Raw genomic sequence first — 14,352 nt, 5'->3', positions numbered from 1 at the left:
ATGGACACATGATCTTGGGCAAAGGTCAAATAATAGCTGAGCCTTACTTTCCTGATTTGCAGAACAGACCTCAGGGCCAGGATTTTAGTGAGTGAGGTGAGTGAGGCATTCCCTTCAGGTGCAAAATTTAAGGGGGCATCAAAAAATCTGTAAGCAAGTACTATTTTTATTCAATTATGTGGATGAGAAAATCAAGGCAAAATAAAGCTAATACGGAGTTTGAACCCAGGCAGTCAGATTCCAGAGATCCCAACTTGAATCATTACGCTATGCTGCCTCTCAGTTAATTCAAAAGAATGCACAACCCCGGTCTTAGTAAAAACAAAATGTCAAGTGAAAGAGTTGACCACTTTTTAAATTTCTTGTGTTTCAAATGAGTATCCTTTTTTTTTTCTTTTCCTTCACTAACATCTTTTCCATCTATACATTGTCTCAATGAGAAAGAAATCATCTACACTGACTTGCCACCACAGAAATACACAACTGAGAAAAGTGTTTGCCTGGGTAAATGACTCTTACTAAACTATTCTACGATCATATATATATATATATATATATATATATATATATATATATATATATATATATTTGTAGATTTTATTCTCTCTCTTATGAAAGGGAAGCATACACACTTAAAAAACATGGAAAATTCATCACAGATTAAGTTCTGAAAACTCTATTAGTTATACTGAATTGTTACATAGATATTATTCTCTTAAATGTATTTAGATACAAACATGAATATATTTGTTCTTTAGCCTAGTTTTAAATGACAGGGAAGAAAACAGTAGAAACTAGGAATTTGCTTTAGAAAGTTATTGGTATAAATCTTTGTGGATTTATGAATTTAACCAGCTTGATAAGCCCTATGGTTACTGGAATAAACTATGAATATGCCAAAAAGCTTAATTATGATATTTAAGTCTGTATTATTTTATTTCCCTGTAGGTAGATGATTTGATCTATTGATCTAATTTTTTTTCCCCAAGTGGCTTATTAGTGATTGAGCTCTCAGACTAACATTTAGATCTCTCATAGTCCTATCAACCAAACTTCTGAATATGATGAAACAAAGCACCAGAAAATAGTACTTTATCTGGTAACATCTAAATAGTACCTGTTTTCTGAAGCCCTTATATATTCCTGGAAGATGAGTGTGAGCATGCAGGCAGGAATTAGACCAAGGCAGAAATTCCTCAAAGGGATTAATGGATCTAATTCCAGCTTACTAGGGACTCTACCAGAGTAAGAAGCAGTAATTCCTAATATCTTACCTGAGGTACAGACCAACATCTGTTTGATGACTATCTCTACACAAATAGAATCATCTCAAAATCCGTTTGTTTTAAATTGCTTTCTTTCTTATCCTCTACCCCTACTCAAAGTTCTCAAACCTGTTCCACATTACACCTAAATGGCTTGTGAAGATGTATATGGTGGAGAACTTTGAGAGAGCTGAGGATAATGGCAGCTGTGTAAATCAAATCTTTTCACATAGCTTTCTCAAAGCTGTAGAAATCAAGCAGAATAAAACCAGATAAATGCAATGCTTCCAAAATAACAGGAAGTATTAAGTAGAAAAGTAAACTCCAAATTCTGGAAGAGATATCTCTTAAGGTTCCACTATAAGCCTTTGCAAAGAGCAGATATAGGAATGGGGTGGGATCTGGAAAAACTGTAAAGAAGAGAGAAGAGGAAACGAAGGGCCTAAGATAGACTTAAAATCTTCCTTCCGCCATCCCCTGAAGAGGAAATACATCACAAGTATAAAAATATTAAGTGTGTCCTGGTAGATCAGAGCATTTGCCACCAGGAAGGGATGTAAATAAAAGTCATGGAAACTGAGGGAGATCAGTTAGCGGGACACTAATCTTGAGCAAGAGGGAAGAGAGAGGCTTATCCGATCTCGGTCAGAGACTGGATAGTGAAAGGAAAAAGAAGCAAGAGGGATAAATTTGTGCCACTGCAAGACAAAAGAGAGCCCCCAAACTGAAGGATATGCAAATCTCTTTACCACTAAGTTGGAAAAAAAAAAAAAAAAAAGAGTGCTACTCATTAAAGAAGCTGCACTTTGTTACAGTGACAGAAAGGACTTTCTTAAGCTAGGTTTCTGTCAATTATTATAGGACAAAACCTGCCTAGGAAATTATAAAATAGAGAAAAGCAGTCTCCAAACAAATCTACTATTGGAAGAAAATAGAAATGAGAATTGGACATTTTCCTTGATAACAATCATGCCAAAAAAACCTAACAATGAAGCAGAAGAAAACTAACAATACTCCAAACTGATTTAAGTATCTTCTAACATTCATTTGGAGATATGAAAAGCCACTTTTTTTTTTTTTAAGATTTTATTTTTTGAGAGAGATAGAGGGAGAGAAAGCACAAGTGGCTGGGAAGCAGGGGGAGAGGAAGAAGCAGGTTCCGTGGTGCTCAATCCCAGGACCCAGGGATTATGGCCTAAGCTAAAGGCAGAGTTTACCTGACTGAGCCACACAGGTGCTCCATGAGAAGCCACTTTGAATCAGAAATTCAAATAAGACTAGAAGTAAACCAAACCAAACCAAACCAAACCAAGCAAAGAGAGAGAGAGAAGGAAAAAAAGAAAAAGAAAAAAAAAGAGTTGATTGAACTTAGGAAAGAAAGAGAAGAAAAAGACAAAATAAGGGACAAAGTGAGAGATGAAAGATACAAAAGACAAAAGAGACAAAGACAAAGTAAGAGAGTTTAGAGAGAAAGTGGTTGAAATGGAAGATAGGCAAAGAAGACCCGACATATGTATCCAGAGTCTCTGAAGAAAACAAAACAGTGGAACAGAACCAATAGTTGAAACTATAAACTATGAAATTTTTCTGGCAACAAAATAAGATCAGATTATACATACTGTAAAGGCCCATCAGTAGTTGGGAAAACGGAATCAGAACAATCAACTCAAAGATGTATTTGAATAAAACTATCAAAGAAAATACTCTCATAGTCTGTAGGCACAAAGACTAAACAGAAATGTAGGAAAATGAGAGTGACATCAAACTTGTCAAGAGAATATACCATGCCACAGAAAAATATAGCAGCCTTCTGAGGAATTCAAGAGAAGAAAGTGAAAGCCAGGATTTTACATTCAAACAAGCTGTCCTTCAAGTACCAAAGTTATAGATACAGTTTAAATATGCAGGACCTCCAGGAATACTATAATCATGAACCTTCTCAAAGAATCTACAAGGTGATAACTTTCAACCAAGAGCTGATTGGGAAAACTTCAGGAAGAGATTTATAGTAAGCGTTTAACATACTTCATTGAAGGCTATAACAAAGGTGAGGACAAGGGTGGAAGAATAACATATAAATGTTAGAAATGTTTCTACATGTTAGAAATGTTATGTTTCTACACTGTTACACACTGCTGCTAACAGTGTAGAAAGTAATGCAATTAAAAATATGTTAAAGAAATGGAAGGGGAAAGAAGAAAGCAGAATAAACTCATTGATAACTGAGATGGAGGAATAAAATATACCATTAGAAACAGACAAACCAGAGAATAAAAGCTTAAATAAGAAAGCAGGGACTAGGGCACCTGGAAGGCTCAGTGGGTTAAAGCCTCTGCCTTCGGCTCAGGTCATGATCTCAGGGTCCTGGGATCGAACCCCGCATCAGGCTCTCTGCTCAGCAGGTCACCTGCTTCCCCCTCTCTCAGCCTGCTTCTCTGCCTACTTATGATCTCTGTCTGTCAAATAAATAAATAAATAAATCTTAAAAAAAAAAAAGGCAGGAACTAGAAGTGTTCAGAATATACCCAGGGGCTCCTGGGTGGCTCAGTGGGTTAAGCCTCTGCCTTCAGCTCAGGTTATGATCTCAGGGTCCTGGGATTGAGCCCCACATCGGGCTCTCTGCTCAGCAGGGAGCCTGCTTCCTCCTCTCTCTCTGCCTGCCTCTCTGCCTACTTGTGATCTCTGTCTGTCAAATAAATAAAATCTTTAAAAAGAAAAAAGAATATACCCAAATTAGTGTAAGAAATAAAAACCAAATATAATACATAGAGAAAGAAACACAGGTTAACACTGTACACGTAAAAATTGTAATATAAAACAATATGACAGAGTAAAGACTAGTATCAGTAATATCAATACATATGAGTGGGCTTAAGTCATGTATTAAATGAAAAAGATTTTCAATTTGGCTCCCAAAGAAGATCTAAATATAAGCTCTATTCAAGAGACACATCTAAAATGACTCAGAAAGGTTAAAAATAAAAAGACAAGCAAAGGTATTCAGGACAAATGGAAACATGAAGGAAGGAGATTTATGATCCTGCTATCTGATGAAGTAGAATTAAAACTACAAAAAAGCATTAAATACAATGAAAGGGGGTATTTTTAATACTAAAGCCACAATTCACAATGAAGATATAAAAGCCCCCAAATAACACAGCAATTACTGTTACAAAGCAGAAACTTTAGGACAAACTTTAGGACAGAAACACACTAATAATGAAATTTAAACAGACCACTCTCAGGAAAAGGCAAGGCAAATAAACAAAAGATATGTAAGTATGTAGAAGACCTAAACAATGTAACCAATAAGGTAGACCTTTAGGAGAGAGATATTTTGAATTTTATACTCTGATTATTTAAAATACACCTTCTTCTCAAGCACATATGGAAGAAGTGACAATATATTAGGTTATCAAGAAAACATCAGAACTAGAACATTCATAAACTAGAAACACTATAAAAGCATTCTGATCACAAACTATCAAACTAGAAATCAGAATAAATATACATATATTTAATACATACATAACACACATATTATTTATACATAGTTATATTTAGGGTGTACATATATATCTTATCTTATTTATTTATTTATTTATATAGATAATACAAAAGACTTTCTACCTAGAAACTAAAAAAGCTTTCAATTAAATACCTGCTGGGTGAAGGGGGAAATACAGACTGAAATCATGTAAATAAAAATAATAATAATGAAAATATTACATATTAAATCAATGAGATACATTTAAAGCAGGGTTTCTCACCTCGGGGTGATTTTGGCCCCCAGGAGAATTTTTCAATGTCTGGAGATATTTTGGATTGTTATGAGTATGCTGAGGTGATGGATGCTGCTGAATACAATGCACAGGAAAGAACACCATAATAAAGAATTTTCTAGGGCGCCTGGGTGGCTCAGTGGGTTAAGCTGCTGCCTTTGGCTCAGGTCATGATCTCAGGGTCCTGGGATCGAGTCCCGTATCGGGCTCTCTGCTCAGCAGGGAGCCTGCTTCCTCCTCTCTCTCTCTCTGCCTGCCTCTCTGCCTACTTGTGATCTCTCTCTGTCAAATAAATAAATAAAATCTTTAAAAAAAAAAAGAATTTTCTATCTAAATGTTCATAATGCCATGGTTGAGTTACCCTAACAGAAATGAGAAGAAAAAAGAAATGAGAAGAAAAAAGTCTAGAGATCAAACCAATATAAAAGAAGAAGGAGTAAAACTAACAAATGAAATCCATGCTCTAAAAAGAGAGCTACAAAATAAACCAGAATAAAGCACAAGCAACAATAAAATTAAAGCAGAAATGAATAGAGAATACAAAAAGAATAGTTTTTTTTTTTAATTTTAAGATTTTATTTGTTTATTTGACAGAAAGAACACAAGCAGTGGGAGTGGCAGGCAGAGAGAGAGGGAGAAGAAGGTTACCTGCAGAGCAGAGGAAGCATGATATGAGACTGGACCCCTGGACTCCAGGATCATGACCTGAGCTGAGGGCAGTGGCCCAAACAACTGAGCCACCCAGGCATTTCAATAATAGGTCTTATTAATAAACCCAAATCCTAGTTCCTTAAAAAAATTAAAACAGACAAATCTATAACTAGCTTAATCAATAAAAAAGGGAGAAAGAATGAATATACAAAAAGAGAATACTTTTTTTTAAAACCTGAGGCTACTATGCAGGCATCTATAAAGATGAATCTGAGAACTTAGATGAAATGGGTAATTTTATTTTTTTTAAAGATTTTATTTATTTATTTGACAGAGAGGTCATAAGTAGGCAGAGTGGCAGGCGGGGGTGTGGGGGGAGCAGGCCCCCTGCTGAGCTACCCAAGTGCCCCTGAAGTGGATAATTTTCCAGAAAAACAGAGTTTATAAAAATTTACCTAATTAGAGACTGAGAATTTAGAATGGTTTCTGTGTAAGAAATATATATTTTTTTAATCCCATGAAAAAGCACCAGGGGTCTGACTTTGACTACTGTGGGGTAAAGAGGTTGGTGAATCCTCTTCCTAAAACACTAAGACCAGAGAAAATTAAAAAATAAATAAATAAATAAACAAAAAAAAACCCTAAAACCAAAACCCAAAGTAACCCATAACAATTTGCGGGCTCTGGAAATCAACCAAAGGCAAAAAACAAAGTATTTATTCATGATAAATCAGAATTCCACTAAGTACACTGGGAGTCTGTGGGTTCTTACCAGGGTCTGCTGCCTTTCTTCCTCTACCCCATCCCTCAGCTCAGCAGGTGCAGTCGTTCTACCACTGTGAACTGGCCATGAACCAGAAGCCTTACTCCAAGAGAAAATGTGCTCAACATAGCTCAAACCTCTGACAGGCTAAAAACCTGTGACAATACTGTTAGTAAAATTCTTACAAATTCAGTAGGAAACAAATACGGAAAAAACCCACAGCTTTGTAAACTCAAGGATGTGGTTCCAGTAGGGGTGAGCTACAGACTAACCAAAAATTTATGGGAAGATCATGGAAATGAAAGAACCATAGAAGGGTTAGGTTGGCTTTGCATATCTCTGGCTAACTGGGAAACTAGGAGGAATGCACAGGGAAGATAAGGGAAGGCCCTGAGGAAAGTTAAGGCTGAGGCAGATGTGAGGATTGACTGAACTATGAATGCATAATGAATGCAGTCTCCAACCCACACAATGATCCACTGGAAGAGGGTGAAAGATTATGGCTAGAGTTATTTAGGTACCGCTGCTGCCCAAATTACTGGGCAGACAATAGTGAATCCTAGAGAGCCAGGCTTACAAATAAAAAACTGAACACAGACATCAACAGTCTCACACTTGGAAGGAGATAGATTCTGGAATACAGGCAAGTTGCAAAAACAAAAAACAAAACCACAAAAAAAAAAGCCCTCAGGAGAAAATTGGAATCCAGCATAGATAAATTATCTACAGTGTCCGGTTTTCAGTTACTAAGAAAAACGAGTGTGCCTGATATTTTGGGGGGGGGGAGGGGAGACAATAAAAATGGATTCTGAATGGACCCAGCTATTTTATTTAGCTGACAAAGACTTTAAAGTGACAAATGAAAAATTTAATAATAATAAAAAATATACCCACAAAGAAAAGGGTCAGATGGCTTCAAAAGTGAATTCTACCAAGTATTCAAAAGAAGAATTAATACCAATTCTTCACAAACTAGTCCCGAAAATAAGATAGGAGACATTTCCTAACTCAATCCATAAGGCCAATATTTACCTTGATACGCAGTCAGACTAAGAAATTACTAGAAAACTACAGATCATTATTCTCATGATATAGATACAAGAATCCCCAACAAAATAATTGACAAACCAAATCCAAACATATGAAAAGGATTATATGTCTGATTATGTGAAATTTATTTCAAGAATGCAAGGTTGGTTTAATATCTGAAAATCAGTTATGTGTAACACCATAATAACAGAATAAAAGATGGAACTACATGACCATCGCAGTAGACCTGAAAAAAGCATTTGACAAAAGCCAACACTATCAACAAACCAGGAATAGAAGGGAACTTCCTCAAAGACATTTGTGAAAAATGTATAATTAACCTGCTTAAGGGTGAGAGACAATGCTTTCCCCCCTAAGACTGGGAAAATGATTTTGCTTTTACCACTTCTATTTAACATTGTTTTGGAAGTTCTTGCCACTGCAACAAATCAAGAAAAAGAAATTAAAAGTTGTACAGATTGGAAATGGAAACTAATGCTGTCATTATTTGGAAATGCCACGACACTATAAGCAAACAATTCTAATGAATCTATGAAAAAACAACTTGAACTAATGAACAAGTTTGCAATATAGTAGGATAGATGATCAATACAGTAACATTGTGTTTCTATGCACTAGCAACAATTTGAAAATGAAATGAAAATAATTCTACTCATCATAACATCAAAAGAATAAAATATTTTGAAATGAATTTAATAAGTGAAGTGTAAGACCTCTACACTGAAAATTAAAAATACTGCTCATGAAATGAAAGAAGAGATAAATAAAAGGAGAGAGATGTCAAGTTCATGGATTGGAAAACTCAATTACGATGTCAGTTCTCAATAAACTCACTGACAGATTAAATTCAATCCCTATAGAAATCCCAACAGACTTTTTGGGGGTAGAAATTGACAAGTTGAACCTTAGATTGATACGTAAACGCACAGTAACCAGAATAGCCAAAGCAACCTGGAATTAAAAACAAACTGGGAAGACTTATAATACCTGACTTCAAATTTTACCATAAAGTTATAGTAAATCAAAAGAATATGGTATTGGCTTAAAGACACATATGTATCAGTGAACAGAGCAGAGCATCAAGAAATGACCCTTTTTATTTATAGCTAATTGATTTCAACAAAGATGCCATGGCAATTCAATGAAGAGAGAATGTTTTCAACAAATGATGCTAAGAAAATTGAGGTCCATATGTAACAAACAAACAAACAAAAACTTAGATACCTATGCAATATACCAAAATTAACTCAAAATGAATCACAGACCAAAATGTAAGAGCTGCAACTACTACTGACTTCTAATAAAAACAAAGGAGAAAAATCTTTCTGATCTTAAGTTAGGCAAAAATTTCCAAGATATGACACTAAAAGCATGACAAAAGAAAAAGTTGATAAAATGGGATTATCAAAATTATAATCTTTTGCTCTCCAAAAAATTCTTTTATTAAGAAAATGAAAAAATATGGCTCAGACTGAAGAAAATATTAAAGGATTTGTATATACAATACATAAAGCCCTCTTATAATTCAACAGGCAGCCAGATAACCCAAGTTAAAAATGGACAAAAGATTTTTTTCAAGTGAACTCTACCCCCAACATGGGGCTCAAATTCATAAATCCAAGATCAAGAGTTGCATGCTCTACCAACTGAGCCAGCCAGTCACCCCCAAAATGTACAAAAGATTAATAGAGATATTTTACCAAAGAAGATATACAGATGTTTAATAAGTGCATGAAAGGATGCTATTAGTCATTAGGAAATATGAATTAAAACCAAAATAAGATACCACCACACATCCACCAGAACACGTAAAATCCAAAAGACTGACAATATCAAGGATTGATAAAGATGTATAGAAACTGGAACTCTCACACATTAATGGTGGGAATGTTAAGTGGCACAGCCCCACTGGAAAACAGTTTGGTAATATTTTAAAAATTAAACATAAAAGTTAAACATAAACAGCAATTCCACTCTTTGGTATCTACTCAGGAAAAATAAAAATATATGCCAATATGAAGACATGCATACAAATGTTATAGTACCATTATTCATAAGAGCTTCAATTGAAAACAAACTATCCATTAATCAATGAATGAAAATCCACACAATGAAATACTCATTCAACATTAAAAAGAAAGTACTGATACATGCCATTACGTGATAAGCATTAAAAAAAAAAAAAAGCTGAAGACATACGCTATGTGAAAGAAGCCAGACAACTCCCCCAAACACACATATTGTATAGTTCCATTTACATGAAATTGTAGAAAGACAATGCACCACTGAGAAGGACCTAGCATCTCCTTAATGGTACTGTTGCCTGAAATGCAAAACGTGAATCGAACCATGAGAAAAAAAATAGACAAAACTGGGGCACCTGGGGGCTCAGTGGGTTAAAGTCTCTGCGTTCAGCTCAGGTCATGATCCCAGGGTCCTTGGGATTGAGGCCCCCCCCCCCCCCACGTGGGCTCTCTGCTCAGCAGGGAGCCTGCTTCCCTTCTTCTCAGCCTACTTGTGATCTCTGTCTCTGTCAAATAAATAAATAAAGTCTTAATAAAATAAAAAAATTTAAAAAATAGACAAAACTTTGGCATCCTACAAATAACTGGCCTGTATTTAAAAAAAAATGGTAAGGTCATGAAAGATAAAGGTAAGATAAAGTTCAAGGTACTTTTCCAGAAGGAAGGAGACTAAAAAAATATGAAAAGGAAATGTAATGTGTGATCCTAAAATGAATCTTAGAATGGGATAACTGTCAAGAGTAATAGTGGGATAACTGGTGAAATCTAACCACTGACTGTGGACGAGGTACTAAATTTCCTGATTCTGTACTGTGGTTATGTAAGAAAATGTCCCGATTCTTAGGAAATACACACTGAACTACTTAAGGGTAAAGGCACATGGTATCTGTAACACTATCAAAAGGTACAGAAAATTAATGTGCAAGTATTTATATAGAGAGAGACAGAAAGGAAGTGATAAAACAAATGGAGCACAATTAATGAATGTAGATGCATGGGAGTTCATTGTACTTTTCTTGCAAGTTTGAAATTATTATGTTAAAATCAAACTATTTAAAAAATCTACATTTGGTGGGACTGAAGTGTCATAACTCACTTTTCTTCTGCATATCTACATTCAATACACCAAAAACACCTTTCTCAAACATCAAGATAATCAGATATTATCCTTCCTCAAAAGTGTCTTATGGCCTCTGATGCCACAGAATGAAAAAAAGATTATAGTAGGATACTTACAGTCTTTTACACTCTGGTCCCAATGTACCTTTCCCACATTGCTTCTGAGATTCTTTCCCAAACACTTTCAGATCTGTCTCTGCTTACATCACTGCTGAGAAGGTCTGACCACCAAATCCTCATCTTCTGCAGTTCAACTCAAATGTCCCTTCTTTTATCCTTCCCCAATTCCTTTTTTTTTTTTTTTAAGATTTTATTTATTCATTTGACAGAGATCACAAGTAGGCAGAGAGAGAGGAGGAAGCAGGCTCCCTGCTGAGCAGAGAGCCCGATGCGGGGCTCAATCCCACGATCCCAGGACTCCGGGATCATGACCTGAGCTGAAGGCAGAGGCTTTAACCCACTGAGCCACCCAAGCGCCCCATCCTTCCACAATTCCTAAAGGCAAGCTCTCTCTCTGTACACATCCTGTATTCACAACTTCTGCCACTCCTTTTTTCCACATTATTCATCACACCTGACTTGCATTCTCAGCCCAGTGGCTGGAACGTGGTGCCAGGTGCTCACCCTGTCGAAGTCCTGCCATAATTTTATTCTCAAACCTTTCCGCTAAATTCGAAAAATAATTTTCTATTTTCAGCAAAGGAAATAATCACATTTTGATGGTTAATACAGTATCTGGGCAGCAAATCAAGATCAAACAGTGATAGAGCCATTGACAGGGAATAGATGAAACTGGTTGAAAATATTTTTCATAGTCATTAATGACCTTCAGCTGAGCTTATGTATCTCTGGGCTATGGGGCCTCCTGACTTCAAAATTTACCAAACACTTGACTGTTAAATTAATCAAGTTCTGGGGTGCCTGGGTGGCTCAGAGGGTTAAGACTCTGCCTTCAGCTCAGGTCATGAACTCAGGGTCTTGGGATAGAGCCCCACATCGGGCTCTCTGCTCAGCAGGGACCCTGCTTCCTCCTCTCTCTCTGCCTGCCTCTCAGCCTACTTGTGATCTCTGTCTGTCAAATAAATAAATAAAATCTTTTAAAAAAAATTAATCAAGTTCTGTGTACAAAGGCAAAAACAGATATAGACTTGGACCCACTGGTAAATATAGAAAGATATTTGAGTAGTACTTGAGTACTACTTGAGTGGATCATTAAATTCTTTGAGTTTCCTATTTAATTTCCTTAGTCAGAAGGAAATGATGCACACAGAAACAGAGGAAACACTGGGAGGCAGATTATTTTCAATGATTGTATCACAAAGCACGGCCTGAGGACTCAAGCACACCTATGGAAAGCACTGGGGGAAGAAAAACAAAATTAAGGGAGAGTAATGGGATGAAAAAATATTCATCAATTTCCTAATCTTAAATTTATAAGAAACTGGTGTGAACAGTGGTGTTAGGAGAGAGGGAAACAAGGAGACATTTTCAAGACTGGGCAAGCCCAGTTAAATTCTGCAGGCTTCAAGTCACAATGTGCGATGTTGTTTTACTTTTGTTTCCAGTGCACCCAAACTTGGTAGTACTCATATTTAACAGAACTGATCAAGAAAATGGGCTGCAAATGCATTCTGCATCTGTCTTATGAACGTAACACTGAATTACGGAACTTCAAAAGTACACGCACCTGTTAATAAACGTCTTGGCGGCAGTACAATCAGAGTCATTAAAAGCATCTCCGGGGAAACCAGAAGACCATATAATTCACATAACCCAAGAAACTCATTTTGCTTAAAACTCATTAAGCTCTCCAGTCAGGCGCCACCCTGTTTTCTAGCTTTGTGCCGGTTGCTGTGCTCCAGGCACGTGCTTTGGTAAATTTCATACGTACACGTATCTGGAAGCTCGGCACAGTCCACCTTACTTCCAGGCCTCTAAAGAGATCTTGACCTTTTAAAGGCAGTCCGGCTTCTCCGCCACACACGGGTTTCCCAGCGTGCCGGTGCGCCCCTGCTGTCCCCTCTGCCACCACCTCAGCACTCGCCTCCCCCAGGCCGCACCTCCCTCTCGCCCCTAGGGAGCCGCAGCAGGTGGGGCGTGCGGTCGGCGGGAGCACCCCGTCACCTCCGTCCCTCGCCTCCGCCCTGCCTGCCACTCCCCTTCTTCCCCGCAAACCCGCTCTCCTGCCCTCAGGAACTTTCTTCACCTGGGAGCGTCCTGCAGACCCCGGCCCTCTCTCGGTCAGCACCCCCACTTACGGTGTGGTCCGGGGGCGCCCGCGACGCCGTCTCGCGCAATCCGGAGCGGTCCGGACCCGGGGCAGGTCGCTGCGCGCCGGCCGCCACCCGCCCAGCAACTGAGGAGCGAAGGGCCGCGGCGTCTCCGGGGCAACCGGACGCTCAGGGCGCGCGGGCCGGGCGGCTTCCGGAGCGGTCCCCCGGCGCACGCCTCACGGGAAGCCGGGGCCGCGCCGCCTGGCCTCGGGAGGGGCAGCCTCGGGGCGGAGCCGTGACGTCCCGGGTACCCACGCCGCGGCGGTTTCTGCTCCAGAGCCCTGAAGACGCCCTGGAAGACGCTCGGGAAACAAACTACTTTTCCATGAACGCGTGACTGTAGCAAGTCCGATTCCTTTCCAAGTTCTCAGCAGCGCTTCAGAGGAAGCCCGCGTCAACGGTGACACGAGGCCGCTTCCCTGCCCGGGCGGGGACCTTCAGTCTGTCAGACCGGACGTCCCCGTCTTGCTTTACGGTCCACACAGCCTTTCGACAAACCTGTGGAGGCTTTGCCGTGACAGGCAGCTGTGAGCTGTGGGACACACCGCCGCCGCGTTCGCGGTTCAGCAGACGCGCGCGCGCGCGAGGGCGGGGGGTATCTGAGCGGATTCAGAACGAGACACATGGGCCACCCAGGGGGCAGCAAGTCGAACCAATCCCGTGATGAATGTCATATCGAAGTAAACGTGTTAACGCTGGACGAGATCATTTTTGCCAAAGCTTACCCTCTCGTTCCCAAATGTGAACTTAAAAATACTGGATGTTGACGTGCACATACATCCTTGCTCGGCGTCAGTAACGCGCTCCCCACCGCGCGGGGCTCAGGGTGGGCACACTTCCCCCTCTCCCTTCAGGTGGCTGTCCTCCTCATCCTGTTTTTCCGTTTGCTTCCATGTGCTTTGGAAAGAAAACCAGAAACCACCTTTGTCTCCGTTCTCTTTCAAGACCAAGCATCCTCCCAATAAACTCAAATCGACATGAACTCCCGCCTCTTCGTTTCTGCCCTCATATGCTATAGAGAATATTCTCAGGAGGGATACAAGGGATCACCTAGGCACAAACCCAGCGGCCTGTTCCCACGGGCGTGTGTCCGATCGCTGCAGTTCCGAAAACTCTTGACTGGAGCTCCTTTTCTTGTTGGGAAGCTCTCCAGTCAGGCGCCACCCTGTTTTCTAGCTTTGTGCCGGTTGCTGTGCTCCAGGCTCGCTAAACAGCTCAGCTGCGTTTATCCTTAAGGTCCTGGAACCCTAGTCTAGCCTACAGCTTGCTACCCTTTTGTCCCGCGCTCGTTAAACTCTTCATCTGTTAACAACACGGTTCATAGGTAACCTTCCAAACAAAGGCTTTCTTTTCCCCCCAAAGTATAATTATGTGCAGTCTTCTGTACCTTTATTTTTTTTTTCATCCAAATAGGCTTCTTGAATA

General features: G+C 39.2%; 1 protein-coding gene across 1 annotated transcript in view; it reads right to left on the bottom strand.

Annotated features, from left to right (window-relative positions):
* The window catches only part of CDKL4 (cyclin dependent kinase like 4), a 45,755-nt gene extending 31,883 nt beyond the window's left edge, over nucleotides 1-13,872 (bottom strand). Inside the window, exon 1 of the mRNA XM_059188524.1 lies at nucleotides 12,913-13,872. The gene's annotated coding sequence lies outside the window, so the exon portion shown is untranslated. The remainder of the gene's footprint in view (nucleotides 1-12,912) is intronic.
* Between the last annotated feature and the right edge of the window lie 480 nt (nucleotides 13,873-14,352).

This window comes from Mustela lutreola, chromosome 9 (genome assembly GCF_030435805.1).
Source record: "Mustela lutreola isolate mMusLut2 chromosome 9, mMusLut2.pri, whole genome shotgun sequence".
Taxonomy (NCBI): Eukaryota; Metazoa; Chordata; class Mammalia; order Carnivora; family Mustelidae; genus Mustela; species Mustela lutreola.
Note: the sequence above shows the minus strand (reverse complement) of the source record. Positions and strands in the feature narration are given on the sequence as shown.